General features: G+C 47.8%; 1 long non-coding RNA gene across 1 annotated transcript; it reads right to left on the bottom strand.

The window, feature by feature from the left end:
• Positions 1 to 3,080: 3,080 nt before the first annotated feature.
• Positions 3,081 to 19,250, bottom strand: LOC308062090. The gene is made up of 2 exons (XR_013927467.1): positions 3,929 to 19,250; positions 3,081 to 3,862 (listed from the first exon to the last, which is right to left on the bottom strand). It is a non-coding gene; the product is annotated as an uncharacterized lncRNA (long non-coding RNA).
• Positions 19,251 to 20,595: the final 1,345 nt, after the last annotated feature.

The raw sequence follows: 20,595 nt of genomic DNA, 5'->3' as shown, positions 1-20,595 counted from the left end.
AAACTGGAGATATGGGGACAATGACATCTACACCAGATGCCAGGACATGGGGCACTCACCTTATCAGAATATGTGCCCTAGAACTGTTGGTGTGCCAGCATCAACCCCGAGTTCTGTCGCTTCCCAATCCCTCAGGATGCGCTGGTTCCCAGGGATGAACTCAAGAGATGCGGGAAAAAGCTTACGTCCCAATTAAAGCCAAGCACCCCAAGGGTTATTTTCAGCATGATGGGAATGTCCTCCACCTCCTGGGACAATCTCCGGCCAAATCAGGATGTACAGCCACCCTGGAATAAATACTCATCTTCATTTATGGCATGATCATAAATGTTGCAGCAGGAGCTGTACAGAGAAAATAGTCCCAGATATGGCTTGGAAAAAATAGTAAAGGCACGGCTTTCCATTTCTCTTTGGTTTCCCCAGTTTCCAGGAATTTCAAGAGCTGAGGTGTCTCTAACATATCCCTGTACTCTGCATGCTGAACATCAGCCCTACTAATTATTTGGGCTGCAAGAACTGAGTTTGTCTGGGATGGGACTTCCCAGAACTAAATCACCCTAAAGAATTGCATCTCAAGTCCAAAACCACATGCAGTATCTCAAAAATAAAATACAGGTGCCTGGATTTATCAAGTGGAGTAGATATAAGATTGCGCTTACTTTGTTATCTACCTTGAAATTTTTCAAATAAAATATAAATTGTGGGTTTAGTCAAAGATTTCTAGGGGAATTGTTGGGATTTTAGCAAAGGTTCCTGCTTTCGAGATTTTGTCAGCTCTGTACTGAACAAGACTCACTGGTGGTTCTTGTTGGCGAAGGTAAACAAAACATCACAGAGTCCATTGCTCATGGCACATAGTTTGGTTGGGCATCTCAGCCCTCAGAGTGGGGGAAGGAGCAAGATACAACCCTCCAAAAGCTACCACAGCCCCAAACCTGTCCAGACCTGAGCCCCGAATGTGTGATTTCAAGTAAGCCTTGTCACAGGCAGACCTGTGTTTGCAATGCTGCATAATGATCCATTTCTTTCCCCTCCAGCTTCACGTGCTACACAGAACTCCGTGGCCTCACCCTTAATCCTCCATCTGGGGGACACCAGTGTGTGACACCACCTGGACAGGGAGGTCTCACTAGCAGCCTGCTCTCACCTAGGAGCCGTACTGTGTCCCTGACCTAGCCATGTCACCAACACACCCATGTTGCTCTTATCAGACCCAGCGCAGAATTGTCTCATACACTGGGGAGGAGGATTCCTGAGAGTGAGTCCCATTTTTCAGCTCAAGACTTTAGTGCTTAGCAGATGTGTTTGATGAAATAGAGGAACTTATACAAAAACAGTTGCTTCTCACTTAAAACAAAAACAACAACAACAAAAAAGTATGTTTTAACCTCATTTCTGCTTGGGAAAGACATGCTGTGGATCATGCATAACTCAAGCATGCTGGAAAAGCAGTCTGGTCTGCACCAAGGCAGAAAAATACACATTACAACTGAGGGTTTTCCACCTGTATGTCCCTTTCTGCAAGGCCCACCCCCAGAACAGATCATTGTGTTATACGATACAGCCACACAGCACTCAGAGTTTACATGCTATGGAGATGCTCTAGAGACAGCTTGCACATAACAAAAGACTGTAATAAACACTACTGCGAGACAATTCCTTTCATTTCAGTAAGATCCTTCTCAAAAGAAAGCAAAAAAAATCCAGAGATGAAGGAAGAAATACCCAGACTAAGATGACTTTTGGATCAGGAATTTCAGATTCTGTTTTGCAGGAGCTCTTGGCTGCATTTAGCTTCACCTGTAGATGCACCACCCAACATGGCACGTGTCTTTCTGACCGTGCAGCCACCTGGAGAGGGATGAGTTGAAGACTCAGCTGCCCACACAGAGGGTTTCGTTGTCAGAGCAGCCAAAGCGCACAGCAGGGAAGGGAACAGTGCATGCATTTGCTGCACTGGGTGTGCGTCCCTACAAGAGACATAACCAACTCACCCCAAGAGGTTCCCTTTGATGACATTTGGATGAGGTCCTATTTTAGGTTCTAGGCTGCATTGTGTGATGCCCAGACGCACAGATGTGGGACCTTTTGAAGAGCATGGAAGTCACTATCTGAGTGCCATGAGCTGCTAAGCAGTATGTAGGAGCTACAATAAGTTACCAAGCCTCCTCAGTTCTCTTCTTCCCCTCTTCTCACAGGTTGGGACAAACTTCGTGGAGGACTGAACTGACTGTGTACCTCCACCCTTTAGTCTTCAACTCTCCCTATGCCCTTCCCTGCTTAAGGTACCAACCAACAGTGAGAGTGCATAATTTAAGCTGGGGCAGGGGTGACACTTCCTAAGCATTCGGACTTTTTGAGATTTGGTATGGATGACAAACTTCATCAGGATGAAGACCTGGGCTTTCTTGTCCACAACCCTAAAAAAGCGTAGGTGGCTTAAAGAGCTACCTTGCTAAGCTCCTTATTTTCTAAGCTAGTCTGAGGGCTGCAACTCTTACACATACCTCAGCTGATGGACAACACCCTCTGGAACCAAAACTAGTTTCTACTGCAGCTGCAGTAAGAGCTGCAGAACCAGGAGTATAGGACTCACATCTCTGGCAGAGGCGACACAGATATGGAATTGTTAGCAGGCACCAAGAAGGGGTTACAGCACCTCAAGTCCTCAAATAGTCCCCACTGGTGTGACAGACACCTCCTTGGAGAACACCAGTCTGCTTAGGGTGCCAAGATGGGTGAACATCTAAAACAGGGATTGGCTCAGGCACTCAGGCTGGTCTCAGCTGTGCTCTGTAGCAGCCAATCCTGGAGAACTGCATCCCTTTGACAGACATTGAGTTGGACCTGTAATCCAAAAGCTGTCACTGCTACAGAAACTGCTACATGGGGAAACAAGTCACACGGCTGTTACCCTTTAGCACTTTGGCTTTATCTTCACAGTGACTTGCCTTCCTGCTAACGTAGATGAGATCAACACTGACAAGGAGCATGATGGAGTCTAACAATGTCAGACAGTTGTTGAGCTGCTCTGATGTTTAAACCACCTAGTCTGATTTGGGGGGGGGGGGGGGGGGGGGGGGGGCGGGGGGGGGTGCGGGAGGTGGTTTGGGTTGATGCAGAGGACAGGGACAACCCAAAGCAGATGGGAATAAGGGAGACCTGGCAATTTCCAAGCACCTTTACCTATACCTGTATTTTTCCCATGTGTTTATACACATTTAAAGGCTGCAGCCAAAGTGGGAAATCCCTAGAAATGCCGCTTGCCTTCTTAACACCTTGCAAATGCAATTTCTGTCTTCATGGTATTTTTGCCTGCCCAGGGTCACTTCAGCAACTGGAGTTCATGAACCTGCACTCAGATATCCCACTGTGGATGCAGCCCTGAGCCCTTGCAATGGCAAAGAAATTGCCCTGTAAGAGTTAAGCCATGCAGACCGGATACCAAAGTTTTTCCTTTGGAACATTAGAAGTGTCCTGAGCTCCTTGATGGGATCTCCTACATTAGGTCAAACCCTCCAATGAAGTCAAGGAGTTTCTGTCTTCAGAAGGGGTGACTGTAGTAACCAGCCTTGAAGACACAGTTGCCATTGCCCAGCTGGTGGAAGAGGTTATCAGAGGCAGTCATCTCCAAAGTGTCCATTCAGCAGGGTGTCTCTGAGCTGGGCTTCTGAAAAGGCTTCAGTGCTTTCCTTGGTCTTCAGCCACTAAAGAGAAGATCCAGGTTGGTACTACTGTACTGCATTTAGTATTATTTTGATGACTGGCTGCAGTCGGTTTCTAAATAACTGCCCATGAAAGATGTGGCCCTGATCACATCTTGGAGTTATTTCAGTGTTGGCCAGTGGAAGGAGGATTAGAACTGGCCTTGGAAGCACTGTTTATCCCTCTTCAGTGTTACTGTGCCAGGTAGCCTTGGTAAACTCACCCAACACTTCTTCTGCCCCATCTCATTCATAAGATGAAGACTGCACTACTCTGATTTTCCAAGACATGTCCTCTTTCAGTGCTAGGCATTATTACTGTTGATATTTTTCCTGTGTTGTCAGGTAAAACTCTAAAAGGCTACATCTTGGGGAAAGAAGGGACAGTCTGAGGACCCTGTTCTGCTTGGGTTTATAACCTCTTGCATACTCAACAATTGGTGTAATTTAAATAAAAGAGGGGGTTAGAGGAGAATTCCAGCCTAATTACACATTACAATGGTGCTGTGCTGCTTCTGGGAGACCAGCCAGGCATCTGGAAAGAGGTTCAGCTCCCAGCAGGGGGGAGCTGACAGGACAAAGGAGAGAAGGCTGGGGAGCAAGCAGGACAGAAGATACAGCCGGAGGAGGGTGGCCCAGCTTCAACCAGGAAACAGCACCAGGCACCGTGGCCAACCTCAGAGATAAATCTGGGTCATAGTGGCTTGACTTGAGGTGCCTTGGGCAGTTCATAGCTGAGCACTTGTCACGGGCCACCTCAGAGTTCTTTTCAAGGAGCCATCCCAACACTGTGCCAAAGAGCTCTGCTCCCTTTGGGCCACTTGGGCCACCTTGCCTGCACCTCATTCACTTCCAAAATGCTGTTAAAATTATCTCCCAGCTTCTCCCTCTTGGACAGATCACCACCCCTTCATGCAAGGATTCCCAGGGCGGAGGTAGGACTACAGGACCACCTTCCTCACATTTCCCCTTACAACCACGAGGCTTCCCTGGCTGAGAGTGGCATCTGGGAATAGTTAGTAGATGCTGAACTCATGTCCCTTGCAGACAAGGGGTGGTCTTCTCTTCCTTGGCATACAAAGCAGCAGAAGAGGGTGCGCTGGCAGCTGCTGCTTGAAAACACTGCTTAAGTGACTGTGAAGAGCCAGATAGACTTCAGCCCTGAAGACTCAAGTGCCCTGTCTAGCCACGGCGTGGGGATGCAGTGAGTGACTGCAGATTCTGTGTGCAGGCTGTCTAAGCATTCTCCAGCCTTGGTTTGGAGGACTCCATCCAGGCTGAATCTCCAGACCCATTCAGACTTGCCAACAAACCACCGGAACGAGCATGGGGATCTGCTCAGAGAGGAGCCAACCCATTTCACCAGCCTTCAGATGGTAACAATCCTTCCGAGCCCACGAGCCTGCGAGCAGGAGAGGGGAAAGGCTCCAGATTTCATTCTTAATCCTCCAAGTTATTCATCCAGCCCCTGTTCCCCAGCATTAGGAAGGGCGACGTTCCCTTATAAGGCCAAGAAAGAGTGGAGAATATCTGCAGTGCATCCTCACATCTGCGCTCAGCCGAGCCTGGCCAGCGTGTCCCTGTGAATGCAGAGGTCATAGCTGCCAAGAGCTGCGGAGCAAAATGCCTCCGCCCCGCTGTGAAAAGGCAGGCAAGGGGGATAAACAGATACGGGTGGAAACATTGCAAAAGGGATCGCATTAAGCAATGCTGCTTATGGGTTTATGGTAACTGATCTGGGATGTTTTCCCGTGTAAGTCTGGAGCCCAGTGGGAAAAGGCAATTTGCAAATGTGAAAACAACAGTAAGAAAATGCTGCAAGTCCAAGTCCTGGACAAGGAACTAAAATAAGGCATGTAGACCCCCAAAGGACCCAGAAGAAAACCGGTCCTGCTAAATAAGACAAATAAGTGTGTGTTCACCTGATGAAATTCTCCAGCATCTTCTTACCTGATATGAAGGTCAAGGTTTTAAACTCAGGGCTTAGAAGAAAGGAGGGTTAAGACAGGCTCTTCAGGGAAAAAGCAACAAGACCATTGGGAAGATCCTGCCGACATTAGGGCTATAAAGAGGGAGATGTTGCTATATTTCTCTGCTGATGGAGAAATTAATGTCGTTTTGGAGTTCTAAATACCAATACTTGTGCCATCTCCTGCACAAGAGCATGACCCGTCTGAAAAGTTGCCCTGGCATTGTTTGCTTAATGATAAAGTTCTTAACCACATTGATTTCTTCCACGTAGATGTCCTACAGATGTTCAACAGATGGGTTTAATTTTTGCAGGACCCTTGCATGCACATGAAGGAGAACTAGAGCATGTTTAAAAGTGTAATCCCCAAGTCTGAGAGGCCTCTGGGCTATGCAAAAGTCATCCCATAGCCCTGAAGACGTGGCATGTATTGCACCCATCTAGTGAAACCCAGAGCGGTGTGGCCACATCCAAATCAGCCCCAAGCATTGCCTTGGGTCACACCACCCCGGACCAGAACAGTGTCAAGGTACATGCTGGTAATGCAAATGTGCTTGGTTATGACCTGCTGGTCACAAAAAAGGGTCTTACCAGGACACACGAAGTCCTGCTCTGCCCTCCTGCTACCTTGGCCTTGGCTCTGCAGCCAAAATCCCCAAGGTGATGGTGCAGGGAGGAGCCCATTAGGCACCAGGACAACAAGCTGAGCTTGAAGACACCTTAGGCTTCCTTCCTGCATCCCACCTCTAGCCCTGTCAGAGGATGCTTCAGGCCCAAGGACCAGGCTAGGATCAGAGGTTGCCAAGGTTGGGCTGGGACTGAAGAATGGGAAGGAGGAGGCAGGCACAACCTCATCCTGATTGCCCCAAATTTCTTTCTTCTGATGAACATTTGGATTTGACCTGGGATGAGACAGTGGAGAAGAATGATCTATGTAAATCACTTGTAGCTAGCCAAAATGGAAGCACACAGTTTCAGAGCCTGGCAGTGCTGCTCACAAGCCCACTCACCAACTCCAGACCCAAGAAGTTATGGATGCTCTGGAAATCAGAGCCTTTCAGCGTCAAGCTCCATATTTAAGGACCTGAACAGAGGCACTCTGATTTTCAAAGATGCCAAGCACCTCTAGTTTCTTTCTCCCCCGATGGCTTTTGTTGCTTCTTTAAAACTATACTTTAAAACACTTTAAAAAAAAGTCCTTTAACATGCAACTAGCATTTGAGGAGCATCCTGTTCCAGAACACAGCTTTACACACCAGAAAATGGTCTGATTTTCAGGAAAGACCTTTCCTCCCGTACAGCACTTTCTGCAAGACAGGCATTTTAAAAACATCTTGATTCAATAGTCCTTTAAAAAAAAAAAAAAAATACCAGGCAGTAACCCATCCAATGTCACCCAGCACTCACAAAAAAAAAAACACTATCTCTGCATCCTAGAGACTACACAGCCCTAGGAAAACCTAAAGCCCTCCTGTCATGATGAAAAATACCCCAGTGCTTTGATTTTCTCCTGAAGATTGTATGAGGAGACATTGCTGGCAGCATACTCTGTGCCTTTCTCCAGGTCAGCCCTGCTCTTGCTATAAACATTTTGCCCCTTTCTACCACATCTGTGGCAAAAGCATCCCACATGAATGAAAAACTGCTTTCCCCATGTTGAAACAGAGGTGATGGGACAAAGATGCACAGGAAAAGCTGGGTGCTGGTTAATTGGGTTCTATTTATGAGTAGGTAATTAGGTGCAGCTGCAGTACTCCCTGCAGTACTCTCATAGCTGCAACGAGAGACAAAACATGTTCCCATGGCACGGATGTCCCTTAACTGTGCTCCTCTGGGGACCACCTGTCTGGGAACAGTCTTACAGCACCCCTTAAAGGGAATGGAGGAAGGAAAGCAGACTCTGACACAGCAGGCTACATCCAGGTCCCAAGAGTGAGCCAACAAGGGAAGGGAATATCAAGACTGCCTGTATGCTATCACTGCTGTGCAGCTTGGACACCCAGGCTGTTGTTCAGACACCACGTATGGAGCACTTGGCTATAGCAGTGAATTAAAAGTACCTTTTACTGCCGGTGTCATGATGTTTCTGTGCACTGCAGGTCAGCCTGGAGGTCAAGGGTTTTGTGGTCTCCATCTCCAGGGCATGGCTGGGGTACAGCAAACAGCAGGTAACAACCTTCTGATGAAAAGAACGCTGGGGAGGAAATTACCTTTATTACATGGACACAGACAGGGTGGTTTCCCAACCTCTGGCAGCTTTCTTACCTTTTCTGCCTCCTCCTTGGTGGTGGGGAGACCAGATATTTGATGTGCTCCCTGCACCCCCTCTGCTGCTGCACCTACTGGGGCAGCGAGTACAAATCCTGTTCCCTTCTCCCTTCACAGGCTCCCACCTCCTGTTTTTAAACCAAATTGCCCCTGGATCCATGAGTTCTGTTATAGTTAGAGAAGATGCCAGCAATGCCATTTTGGCATGTCTGTGTTTCTCACAGTGAATGATCAAAGCCAACAGCATATCTCAAAGCCAAGGTCCTTTGAGATACCCTCCAAAAATCTACCAGATCCTGAAGTGGAGACACCCCCTATGTTGTACGCGTAGTAAATAAGATTTAATTACTCCGTGGGAGGCTCTGGAAATCTCGAAAGGATGAAGCTCCCTTGGGCCGACCCCCTTGCAAACACATATGGAGACAAGTTCCCTGCTTTCCAGACCTTCACTCAACCTTCTGCAGCTGATGGGGTGAAGAGGAGAGAAATGCCTGGAATTAGGAAATGCTCCCCAAAAGTAAGGTGGAAGCGCCCTCTTGTGTCCTCGGAGCAGGCCAAGTGGGTTTCTTCTCTGAAAAGAGCTGGGTGCATCCTCCCCTTCAGACCTTTTGCACAAGTCGGGAACACCATCGCAGCCTAAAGGGCAGAAGATGGAACAGGGAGTTGCATGTGACACCGTAGTCCTGGGAGAAGCTCCATCTCTTGCTGTAAATGCAGTGGGAAAGACCATGCAGAGGTAGCAGGGAAACTGGTGCTTCCTACCATCAGGAAAGCCAGCCCAGAGCCCACCACGCTTCACCCAGGTGTCCTCAGGCAGAGCTGTGGGGAGGAGAATGCCAGATGGAGGAGAGTAGTGAAGGGATTTGGGAAAAAAAAACTGCACAGAAAGTTAAAATTAACTGGAAGTTTAAAAAAATTAAAATGCATACTTTTGCCCTCTGAATCTTTTCCAGAATGGAATGTGGTTGAGAGACTGGCTTAAGACATCTTCCAAGAGAGCTCTTACTCCCTGAACAAGCCAAGGTGCTTCAGTGCTTCCCACTGCCCAGATGTTTTCCTTCTATTTGGCATAGTGCTCCGCTGAGGATGAGGACAGTAGGGATGTGTATGGTACTGATGGGACTCATCCATGGATAAGGGCTGGGACCAAGGGGCCTCATTCCCGGACACACAGACCTTTGCAAGCAGGACCCTTGAGCCACAACAGAGATGTCATCTCTCAGGGTCTGTCCCCTTTGCTCACTCAGCTGTGGGTGAGGTGCACCAGGGACAGCTGGTGGTGGATGCAGATCTCCATGCACAGGCAGCAGCAGACTCTGAGCAGGTGCTCCAGGACGATCCCCACAGGAATACATCTCTCTGGAATAGACATATCTGGAAATAATAATTCAACAGCCCCCAAACCCCACCATCTTCAATGGGCTGACTTCTTTGGGTGGACAAACTCCCCCAGCGCATGTGTGGGGTACCCTTGGCCATCTCACAGAAGACCCTCTGAAGTCAGGGGAGCAGTGAACCTCAGTCCTTCAGGGTAAAGGGATTACAACAACCTATATGGAGGAAAAATACTGATTATGGAAAATACATGACAAATACTATTTTTAGAGTATTTACCTTTGAAGATGTGAAGATGAGACAGAGAACAGAGTTATAAACAAAGAAATGAAACTCAGAAATGCAAAGAGGTCACAAGCAAGGAGAGGGAAGACCACAGCAGGGGGTTGAGCCTCTGCAGCTGAGGGTTTATTCACACAGCATCTGTCCATGGGTAATCCTGAGTTTGCCGTACAGACAGCAAAAGTATCTGGTTGAGCAGGCAGCAGCATCACAAAACCTACCTCTCCTCTCCAGCACGATGTGAGATCTGGGCTCGCTGACTCCTCTCCATCAACATCCTGCAATTCCAACAGGGTTTTGTCTTGTCAGAGACACCTTAAGCTCCTGAGGGTACATGCTGTACTGCCCCTGCCGACACACTCTTCCATATGTCCCCCTGTTGCTACAGACAGGTGACCTCTCTCCTGGTGGGGACGTCCCCAGGGCTCCGTGCGTTTGACAGCTGTGGGATGCATACAGGCAGCCTCTGAATCCTTTAATACACCATTTCTCATGGCCAGAGATCACTTTCTGTACTTTGAGTCAATGGTGGCACCATGAACTGAGAGGTTTCAGGCTGCACAAATATTTCTCTTTACAGGAAAAGAAAGGCTGGACAAGATCTCTTGTTTTTACCTTTTCTGCCTTTCAGGGACTAGCAGAAGCACACCACTGTTAATAATAACAATACTTCTACTACTAAATAGATCTCACTCAGATCCCACTTTGGTATGCAAATGTTCCCTCCTTATTTGCATCTTTCCAGAGGATCACACGGATAGGAAGCCAGATCTATTTCTTAACAGTTGCATCAAGCTGGCAATGTAAAGACCTTCAAGATAAATACGTAGGGCTCAGGAATACAGCTCCTCGGTGAGGACGTGCAGGACTAGAGTACAATAGAACTGATACCCAGCCAGTTCACCTATAGCCTGCAAGCCCTTGCAGCCTGCTGCAATAAACCAGCACATATCTGCACCTTTCAACCTACAGTTCATTCTGGTATCTGATCTTGAAGGTCAAACCAGGCCTGGTGGGGGGAAAAAGAAAAAAAAAAAAAAAAAAAAAAGCTCTTTTTAAGGCTAACAAGAGCAGTTTAGAGTCCTGAGACATGCAAGACTGATGCAATTCTATCCCATTCCCAATCTCCTGGCCCAAACCCCCTTCCCTGCTCCTAACCACACATCAGGAGGGAACTCAGCCCAGGGACGGAGAGGAGGCGATGACAGCTGCCAAGCACCCCAGCCAGCTGGAGAGAGGCTGAAGATGGAGCAGGGCCGTCTGGGCTGGACCCTGGGGAGGTGCCCCACCACCTCCCTGGCACCCTGGGTCCTTATGCAGCCGTTATGCTCCAGATACAATACAGGCCAGACCCCCAGCTGAGAGCGGTGGAGCAACACACATTTTCCTCCGCTGAGAATCCAGGGGCGAGTGAAGCCAGGCTTGCTGCTTGCATACAGCGTGGCTTTCAGCAGCAGTGCAGTGATGCAGGACTTGAGTTGCTTCTTGGCCCCTCGCCCATTCTGCTGAGCCCGCCACAGAGAGCATCTCCCCTTCACCTAGATTTACGCTCGCTCACATTCCCAAGACAGATCTTAACAGATTTCCCACGTATCTGTGGCAAAGCATGGTGCTGGCAGGCAGCAGCGCCGTTCAACAAGCTCCCCCAGAGCTGCTCTGCTGTAGTCCCTTTCCTCTGAACCAACACTTTCAGGTACAAAAGTTCACAGTGTCAAGTGCCTCTAGTGCAGGCATGGAGAAAAAAGACACCCTAACGGTCACCAAACCTTTGCACATCTTTCAAACAGCCCCAAGACGTAGTGCAAACTGTGGGCAAGGGTGTATTTTCCAGGGAGAAGAGAGCAGAGATGCTGAGGGGCTGCTGTTGCCTTTCCCCTTTTGCTTTTCCCCTTCCTTTAGCATCAATCAGGACAGTGTGTATTCTCCAGCTCATTAAAAAAAGGGGGGAAAGCAGAAGGTTTTGCCCTGTATTATGGCTGTACCCAGCTCTGATGTATGGCCACAGAGTACAACAGCACAGAACACACACACCGTAGTAGTTTGCACACACACACACACACACACACAAACACACACACACAGAGCCCCATGGTGTCTTAGAGGCAGCCAGGAAACATTTCTTCCTCACAAGAAATGTATTTTTGCTGGTTTTAATTTTCAGAGCTTCCTGGGGGGGGGAAGAAAAGATATTTTTCAATGAGACACTGAATCCTGAATAATCTGTGGTTTTGCATTTTGCTGGGTGGAAAGAGGGTGGAAGAAACATCCACCTCTGAACATTTTCATAAAACCATCTCAGGCAACCACCCTCTTCAGCAGGGAAAAGCCTGTGAACAAAACAGCATCATCAGCCCCAAAGAATGCTTTAGTCCTGTATGGTCAGAATAAGATGGTTTATACAGTAAAGCCTGAAGAGACCATCTTTCCTTGAGAAATGGCAGCACTTGGGACAAGCAGAACACTCAGGGTGAGGAAAGTCACACAGCTTTTAGCTGCATGGGCTTATTCATATTCCAAAATTAAACGTACCTCTAGTTGTCCCGTCTTTTTTCCTTGCTTGCTTTCCTGCTTTCCTGTTTTCTTTCCATCTTTCATCCCACTCCAGCATTCATTTCTCACTGCCACATAAATGGGCAGTTTCTCTTCTGTGGTAGGTGAAATGAAGAGCTGGGGGATGTGGCTTGCACCCATAGAAAGACATAGAGGAAATCAGGGGGATTTTGGGGACAGTCCTTTGCTTTTTAGAGCATCTCGGGAAAGCTGGGACATTGCTCCACAGGTACGGCTGTGGCAATGTATCCTGCTCTGGGGGACAAGCCCAGGTCCCCCTCCTCAGCGTCAGCATGGGAGCTCCATGGCGCAGTCAGTCACACCACTAGGTCCAGCAAGGGTGGATTCAGCTCAGGATTCTCCCAGATGGAGATAACCCTGCAGATGAGCACAGAATCCACCTGGGAACAGGGCAAAGCAGTTTTAAGCAGCAGGATTTTGGGAATAGGAGTCACGTCCTAAAGGGGGGAGCTCACAGCCCGGGGGTTAAGATGCACCACAAGAAGCTGTGAGCATTGAGAGGAGCCTATCTAGGTGCAGCATCTGGCTGCGGTGGAGATGAGCCCAGGATGTTTCATGCAGAGGGGGATGCTGTGATGTGTTACCAGGAGGCTGTCATCGGATATCACTCAAGGACTGCTCTGCACCTCGGGGAGGTGGTGGGCTGTGTCTGAGCAATACCCCAAACCAGGACACACAGCCCCACTGCTGTCCCTCAGCTCTGTTCCCTGTGTGTCACAAGGCAGTCAACCCCGGCCAGCAGTTTGGGGCACTTTCTACTCACAAACACCATCAGGTCCTACTGGCTATGCCAAATCAGAACCTGAAACTCTAAACAAAGGCTGTCAGAAGCCTCCTCTCCTTTTGAGTATGTTGGGACCAGTGTTCCACCTTCTCACACTCCAGGGCGAACTTCACCCTCACATACCCTGCGGTGGTGGGGAAGCTAACCTATGGCAATGCTGATGTCCTGAGGGACATCCCAACTCAACTCCAAGATTTGCTACATTTCATGCCAAGGTCTCTGAGAAAGCTGAGGCCAAGAGGGAGCTGGAGTTGGTCTTGGATGTCCCTACACCCTGAACCCTACAACGTTGGCTGTCTCCGCTACTCAACCTCCACCTGAACTTGAGACTGTGGAGTCTGAAAAACTTCAACTTTTCAATCTTTTTCTTTCCTTAAGAAAGCCAGAAGCCATCCTAATTCTTGAAGTCAAAGTTACCAGACATCCTGCCATGATATTTCAGCCATCACAAACCTCAGCCACTGCAGAGGTCTCCCAAGAAAAGCCAGTCTCCCAGGCTTTCCACCTTGAATGAAAAAAATCAGAAAAAAGACTTGGCATTCTGCAGCAGGGAGCATTCAAAGGGAGCGTGCATCCACAGAGCCTCTGGCAGCAGTTTTCCCATGCTTGCCCCCATGAACCTGTTTGTGTTTCAGTGCACTGGGATGAAAATCGGAGCCCCACGGTCCCCTGGCGCACTGGCATCCCGGGGCGAGTGCACATGTGAACTCCCTTCCCAGCATGTGCCGATGCCGCAGAAGCTCATTAAAATGGACCGAGTGATGCGCCAGCTGTAAATGCAAAGACAGGTCTTTTCCAATAAGCCCCATTAGTTCCACATGTGCATTTGATAGATAATTTTTTGGTTATTTAACATGAAACCAATAATTATGGAAATGACTGCAAGGATCCAGATACTTTACACAAGAAAAAGACAGAGACTAGAGTGAAAGCAATACCAGAGACTCTGCAGGGATTTTTTCCTCTCCGAAGGCACCCACCTTCGGAGCCCTACCCAGCAGACCAAAGGAAGGAAATCGGCTCTGCCAGCATCAGCTCCCTGGAGCCGTACAGTGCCTTCAGCTACAGGATTAAATATTTACTATGCAACCACATACACAACGCTGAGGCTGCACAGGCAAACAGCTCTCCTTACCCCAAAAAGATGGGGAGAACATGATGGAGAGAGTGCAAAATCTGGCTCTTTCCTCTACTGCTTGTAGCTAGTTTGCTGGAAATTCCTTGACAGTGGATCAAATCTGGAGGAGACATATAACACAACCAGTATTTTTTGAAAAAAACCCCAAACATTTATGCATCAGTCTGTTTGTAACAAATAGCAGATCTCTGTTCACACCCAAATTGATTTATTGCCTCTCGTGCACCATCCCACCATCCCCGCACACAGCCATCTGACAAGCAGGGCACTAATGTGCGTGCAGCAGCGCAACACAGGCTATGCACATAGAGGGGAAAAAAGGGGAGCGTGCACGTTTTTAGTGGGACTAGAGCTATCAAAACATTACACAACTGCAAAAAAAAAAAAAAAAAAAGAAGGGAAAAAAAAATAAATAGAGGTGGTTATGTAAACTGCTGTCCCTGTCTGGTCAGCACAAATCTCATGTGGGCTTAGGTCAGTCAGTTTGACACAGCTAGAAATAATTGTCTGTGTTAACCATTAGTAGCTCCCAGTTCAAAGTCCCCTGCTGGCTGCCTCTGTCCCCTGCCCGTGCTCCCCCTGCCTGGCTCACGTGCTGCCTGCCTGCTGCCTGCTGGCCAGAGGAGATGCAGGCAGCACTGCCCACCCCTGCCCATGTTCATGCTGGAGATCTCAGCTCCCTGGCAGTGGATGAGACACCAAACTGCAACTTCCAGCCTGGATACCCCTGGATGTTCTGGCCCAGCTGGCCAAACCAAGTGCCCCTGGTGTCCCCACAGGGTGTCTGACCACAGCAAACATGAACAAACAGCAGACCTTATCGTTCCTAGTGTGGTGGTCAGGAGATGACCTGGGCAGGCAATAAAGCTTCATAGTGCTTGGAATAAAACTCCAGCCCCTACCCTGGAGAAGGTCCACGTTGCAATCACAGGACAAGGAAGGGTGGATGGCTCTAACAGGTAAAGTTGTGATCCAACAGAGAAGCATGCCACTTTGCTGCCCAAGCCCATGGAAGTATCTGGAGGACTTTCTAGCTCCCTTCTCATTTTCTGCAGGGAAATTCCCATTGCTTGAGGGAAAAGAGTGTGAACTGGCTGTTTATCACAACAAGGAGAACGCAGGAAGCCTGGCTACTTAAAACCTCTCAGCTATCTTCTCTCCCAAGGTAAGACCCCACAGAGGTGTCATCAGGATGGAGGCACATGTAACGTGGTTGCTCCCACCTTTCTGCAGGAAACAGCAGGAAACATGCTGGCTGCTCTTTCTACCTTGGCATACTAACTAGGCCACCACATTTTATTTAGAGCTAAGGATATCTGGAAAGGCCCTTCCAGGAGCACAGTCGGTGCTTTGCTGTTTGCTCCCCTTGGAGAACAGAGGCAGGGCAGCCAAAAGAAAATCTGTCCCCCAAACAGGACAACAGTTGCTTGGGCTGGTGACTGGAAAGAGCATTTGGGAGCCAAAGAGCTCCCTTGCAGCACCTCTTCACCCCATCTATTCTACCCAGGGAAAATGCTGAAGCTCAAAAATCACATTCCATCGAAACTCCCAGTTTCTACAAGAGACTTCTTCCAACTTTTCACAAGGCAGGACGCAAACCCCAAGAATCTTCAAGAGAAATTATTTCCCTTCCTTGGTTGTGGGAAGAAAAGGTGTTTTGGGGAGTGGTACATCCAGTCCCTCCACCTTCTAACTAGTCCCCCACTGCCAGGACGGGTACCTGGAGGCAAGGCAACCTGATTCAGCCACCTTTCTACGCAAACCCGTAGAACTACTTACAGCAGCATGCAAACAATGCAACAAGAGGAGAACCGGGGAATAGGACTTTAGGGATTTTGTCCTGGACAGCAGGGACTGAGGTGGGCAGATGGGGCAGCTCAGCAGTGTGCAGGCGTGTGTAACAATAACCCATTTCTCTCTTTCAGGACTGGGACTTACCTCTTCTTCCTAGCTCACAGAAACTGCTTGGCATGAACAATTTGTTCCCATCTTCCCACAGATGCTCGCCAACAGAGCAGACCCGGTGCACTAATAGTGAAGACCGTAACCACTGTGAGCTGAGCAAGGCCCCTAGCAGAGACAGTAGCTGAAGAACCAGCCTAAGGCACTGTAATGCTGACAAAAACCAGTTTCAAAACACACTTTATCTAGCGAGTGTGCCTTAGAGCCATGCAGAGGATTGGTTCATGCAGCCTTTTAATGGAGAGAGGAGCTGGATAGCTGGATAGTCCCCAGAATAATTCACGGGGCTTTTAGCAGCCTCTATTACTTGCTGTTGGATGGACTGTAACCTCCGTTGTTTCATTCTGTCAGCCAAACCCTTCTCCTCTAAATTAAATAACTAACAAGGATGCATCCCAGTTTCAGAGCCTTGCTTTGCCCCTGCAACTGAAAGCCTTCTAGCCTCCATCAGATTTGTCTCTTGATAGACTAGCAGGTACTGAAGTCACTGGTATTTTCCCATTACCATGCAGGGCATCCTGCACAGTCCTCCCCGAACTGAATCTTCCTCAATGGGGAACATCCAGCAGGTCAGGGAGACCCTGGGAGCACAAAAGGGTGAAGGGTTCAAGTCTGGCCCAAATCTGAGCATGCACAAAGCCAGGACTGTGCTCTAGGCTGGTTCTTAGGAGCTGCTGCAATTAACACGACTGATAGCACCAGAAGAGTCTACCATATGAAATCAGACTCACTGTACCCACAGGACAGAGAATTAAAATCATTAGTGTTTCTCAGTTGGTCTAGATGATGAAGTAAAAGCTCGATGAAGAGGGTTTGTCTCAGTAAGAGCTGAATAAGAACACACAGAGAAACGCAAGTTAGTATTTCATAAAATAACAACAGGGACATTCTGTTTATCCAGATCTCTGCTTTGCCCTAACTCACTCACTCCTCATCTCAAAGGTTTCTTGCTCAGCTTAGGCATTTCTGGGTAAATGATTTCCCAGCTGTTGATGTCGAACACAGCCCTTCTTGTTCATTATAAAGCAACACACTGTCATCTGCTCTTACTCGTGCACTGGCTTTGTCGCTTGGTCAACTTTCCAGCATGCACAGACTAAATCCCCACAAAGAACTTCGTAGAAACCCAGTTGTTGTTAGGTGCAAAAGCAGCTCTGCATGGCCATGATGCTTTTTGAGAGGGCTAAGAGGTTAACTTTGCCCAAATCTGGCTTTAATTAGGCTTAGATGTTGCCTAAATTGAGTTGCTGACACCCCTGGGAGATGCTGTCTCCTGCAGCTTATACAAAACCTCCCCAGCAAAGCCACAAGCAGAGGGGACCACAGGCTGAGCTGAAAAAAACTTGCGGGTTTGGAGGATGAGTATGTGACCTGTGCCAGAAGCATGCATTTAAATATCCCCATGCAGGGGACGTCATTTCTGCTCCACTTGAGCCAAGGTGGGGGGACGGATTCCAGCAGATTTCCACCTAAATCAGAATCCAGCTTTGGGTCTAGATGGCTATTGGTGTCCCAGCTGGGATCTGACCTTTCCCAGTGTTGTTATGGGGAAGCATGGGACCTCAACAACTGGTGACAGGCTGGCAGGAGCAGGGAGGAGGCTCTATCTCCTCTGCTCTTCAGTGCCAGCTCTCCGATTCACAGCAACCCCATTTGCACATCAGCTTTTAATATTTAATTGCAGCTTTGCCAAGGGACTTTGCCTCCTGCCTTGTAAAGAAGGTGGAGAGGAAGCAGTCAGAAGCGTGGCACTGAGGAGCCCCAAGGAGACTATCAAATGGCAGATTTTGGGTGGAGGAAAGCGCTCTAACATGTAAGTGATTTTACACAAAAACCCTCCAGGATCACAGAAGATGGAATGAATTAATATTAGAGAAATCCTGTAAACCCTTAGCAACTGGGGGATGCTGTGCTGATTGTGGGAACTGTTGAGGGTGGGCTGAGAAGAGTATTTCCATCAACTGCCTGCACTGTATTTAAGGAAAAGGGGGGATACAAATGGAAAATCAGGGATCGCTTCCCTCCTAACAGGCTTGTTCTGCCGCAGAGTAAATCCCTTGAGGGCTCTTCACCTGGAATTGTTTAGTGTTCGACACCACTGCAAAAATGGGAAACAATCCCTGGATTGTGGGAGGTGGGAGCCTGTGATCTAGCAAATCCATCGCTTCTCTAACATCATGGGAAATGACCTGGAAGACACACACACAAAAAAAAAAAAACCAAAAAAAAAAAAAAAAAACAAAAAAACCCCGCACACACACAAAAAAAGAAATTTCTAAAGCAAATAGTGAGAAATATATCTCCCTCTCTCTGGTCTTGATTTCAGATGTCTTTAAGGCATGCCAGGGGAGGCAGAGATTCACAAGCTGCTGAATGACACCTCTATTTTCCATAAAATCTGCCCTTCTGGAGTACATTTGGAAGTGGACACCCAAGCACGGGTGGACAATGGCTCTGTGCACAACCTGATCTTCAGGCCAGTGCAACAGAAACCGCTCATGAAACACACTTTGCCAGCAACGTGGCTCTTCAAACAAGTATTTTCAAAATCTAAATACAAGTATCTAATAATCCCATAGTTCAGATGTCTGTGTCAGTAATTAAAAAGCAATTACATATAACTTGTAGGTCCCTAGAGCTCTGTCTAAATTCAGAAGATGAACCTCAGATGACCTAATGTACTTCCAAGTGGCAGATCAGTCATTGCAAACCCAGAGCCTGAGACTTCTGCTGTGCACCTCTGAAGCCTGGAAAACAAGAACATTTTTGGCAGAAGAGGCCAAGAAGTGCTTAATTCTCCAGTTTAGAGCTGGTTCGGGTCTGTGCAAAAATGCAAACATAAGAAAATTTAAACCAGTGATACATACACAAAATTTCCATGAAATCATTTTTTAATTATTTAAAGCTAATTGTTTTTCAGGTCCTTTCCCTCTCCCTGTCACAGAGATGAACGGGGTGATCTAAGAGAATGAGAAAAGTGGTAGGCAGAGGTGGAAAAGACCCATTCCCTGCATCAGGAGTAATTTAATTTAAATTGTCTCTTCTTTAATCCTATTTTATTTCAAAAGTGAATTTATGTGATGAGATTCGCAGTGAAGACAGCATTTGTTCCGCAGTCTTTTACTTATACACCGATCCCATGAGTGGAGATGGATGCACTAACTGTTGGCCTCTTTTCCCTGGATCTTCACATCCAGCACCATAACCTTTGCTCTCTCCTTTCGATGCCAGCAGACAGAGAACATGGAAAAAGCTGAGAAGCTGAGGCCAACTCAGTCCTTTCCTTTTCTGTGCCATTCTCCAAGGAGCAGCACAGAGCACAGAGCAGTCCTTCTGAGAAAAGCTGTGTCCGTCTCTGAACTGGTTGCTAGGTGGGTGGTTAATCTACGGTTGCAGTACATCTTAGATCTGGGGGGTTTCCAGGGCAGATGCTCCCTCTTCCACCTCCATAACAAACAAGCCTTCACTTATTAAAGAAAATAGGTCTTTCCCAAGCACAGCATCCCAACATGTCAGGTCTCAGGTCTCAAGCTAGAGGCAAGCACTTTTCTGCCATAAGTGCTCTTAACTATTATATATTACCAATGCAATATTAAGTCTTGGAAGACAGGTCCTGATTTAAAAGCCAGACACACTCAACAAACTTCCCCACATACAATGACACAGAGGAATTTGCCCTCAACCCCAACGACTGGAGCATTCCCAAATGGATAATTAGAGCTTTTAATCTTGATAGTCTGTAAGGTGCCACAAGGGAAACCAGCAAATGCTGGAGAGATGAGCTGATGAGGAGACAAGAAGGATATCTCATCCCCTTCTGGTTTCTTTCAACTGTCTCTAACCAAAAGGCTCCAGGGAGAGTCAAATTTCAACCCAAGCCCTTCAAGGGCTAATTTCTTTTCTGGTTACAACCCGTAACTGAGATCAGACCACAACATTGCCAAGAATGAGGGAAATAAGGTTAGCAACAGAACCCAAAGTACATTGCCTTCAACGTAAGAGTGAAAGAGCAGCTGTCAAGACTGTCTCTTGAACTTCCCCCCAGGACAGTTTAGTTCCCAATATCCCAAACTTGGTCAGTTTTCACTGTAAATAATCATGTATCTGACAGGGTCTTTGGAGAAAGATGAAAGTGCACTTCCCACAGCAAGGAAGAGAAGGAAGGTGGTTTCTTCTGCAAAGGTGTCACTCATCACTGGTGTTATATTAGGTCAGGTACTGACTTGATAAATCCCTTTACATTAGGTTAAAGCTGAATAAATGAACAATGCATTAACTTTCTGGAAAGCCTGACTTCAGCTGCAAGCCATATATGAGCAAAGTGCAATAATACACCACCTACAGCCAGTATAGCCCCCCAGCACATCCTCCACCAGTGGGGAGATGAGGTGCTCCAGGGACACACCTGCACGGAGCTTGGGAGGAGCAGGCTCATGCTGGATTGAGCAGCACTGCACTGAAATAATCCATTAGACCTCAAACCAGTCCTCTTTGGGGGATTTTTCTCATCACTCTTCAAGATTGCTTTTGAAGTCTATTGGGATTGATATTTTCCAGAGGGTAGGGGAAGGCAGAGAGCCTG

This window comes from Falco punctatus (genome assembly GCF_963210335.1).
Source record: "Falco punctatus genome assembly, chromosome: 4".
NCBI classification, from domain to species: Eukaryota; Metazoa; Chordata; class Aves; order Falconiformes; family Falconidae; genus Falco; species Falco punctatus.
The sequence above is the reverse complement of the archived record's forward strand: the minus strand, read 5'-3'. Positions and strand labels throughout refer to the sequence as shown.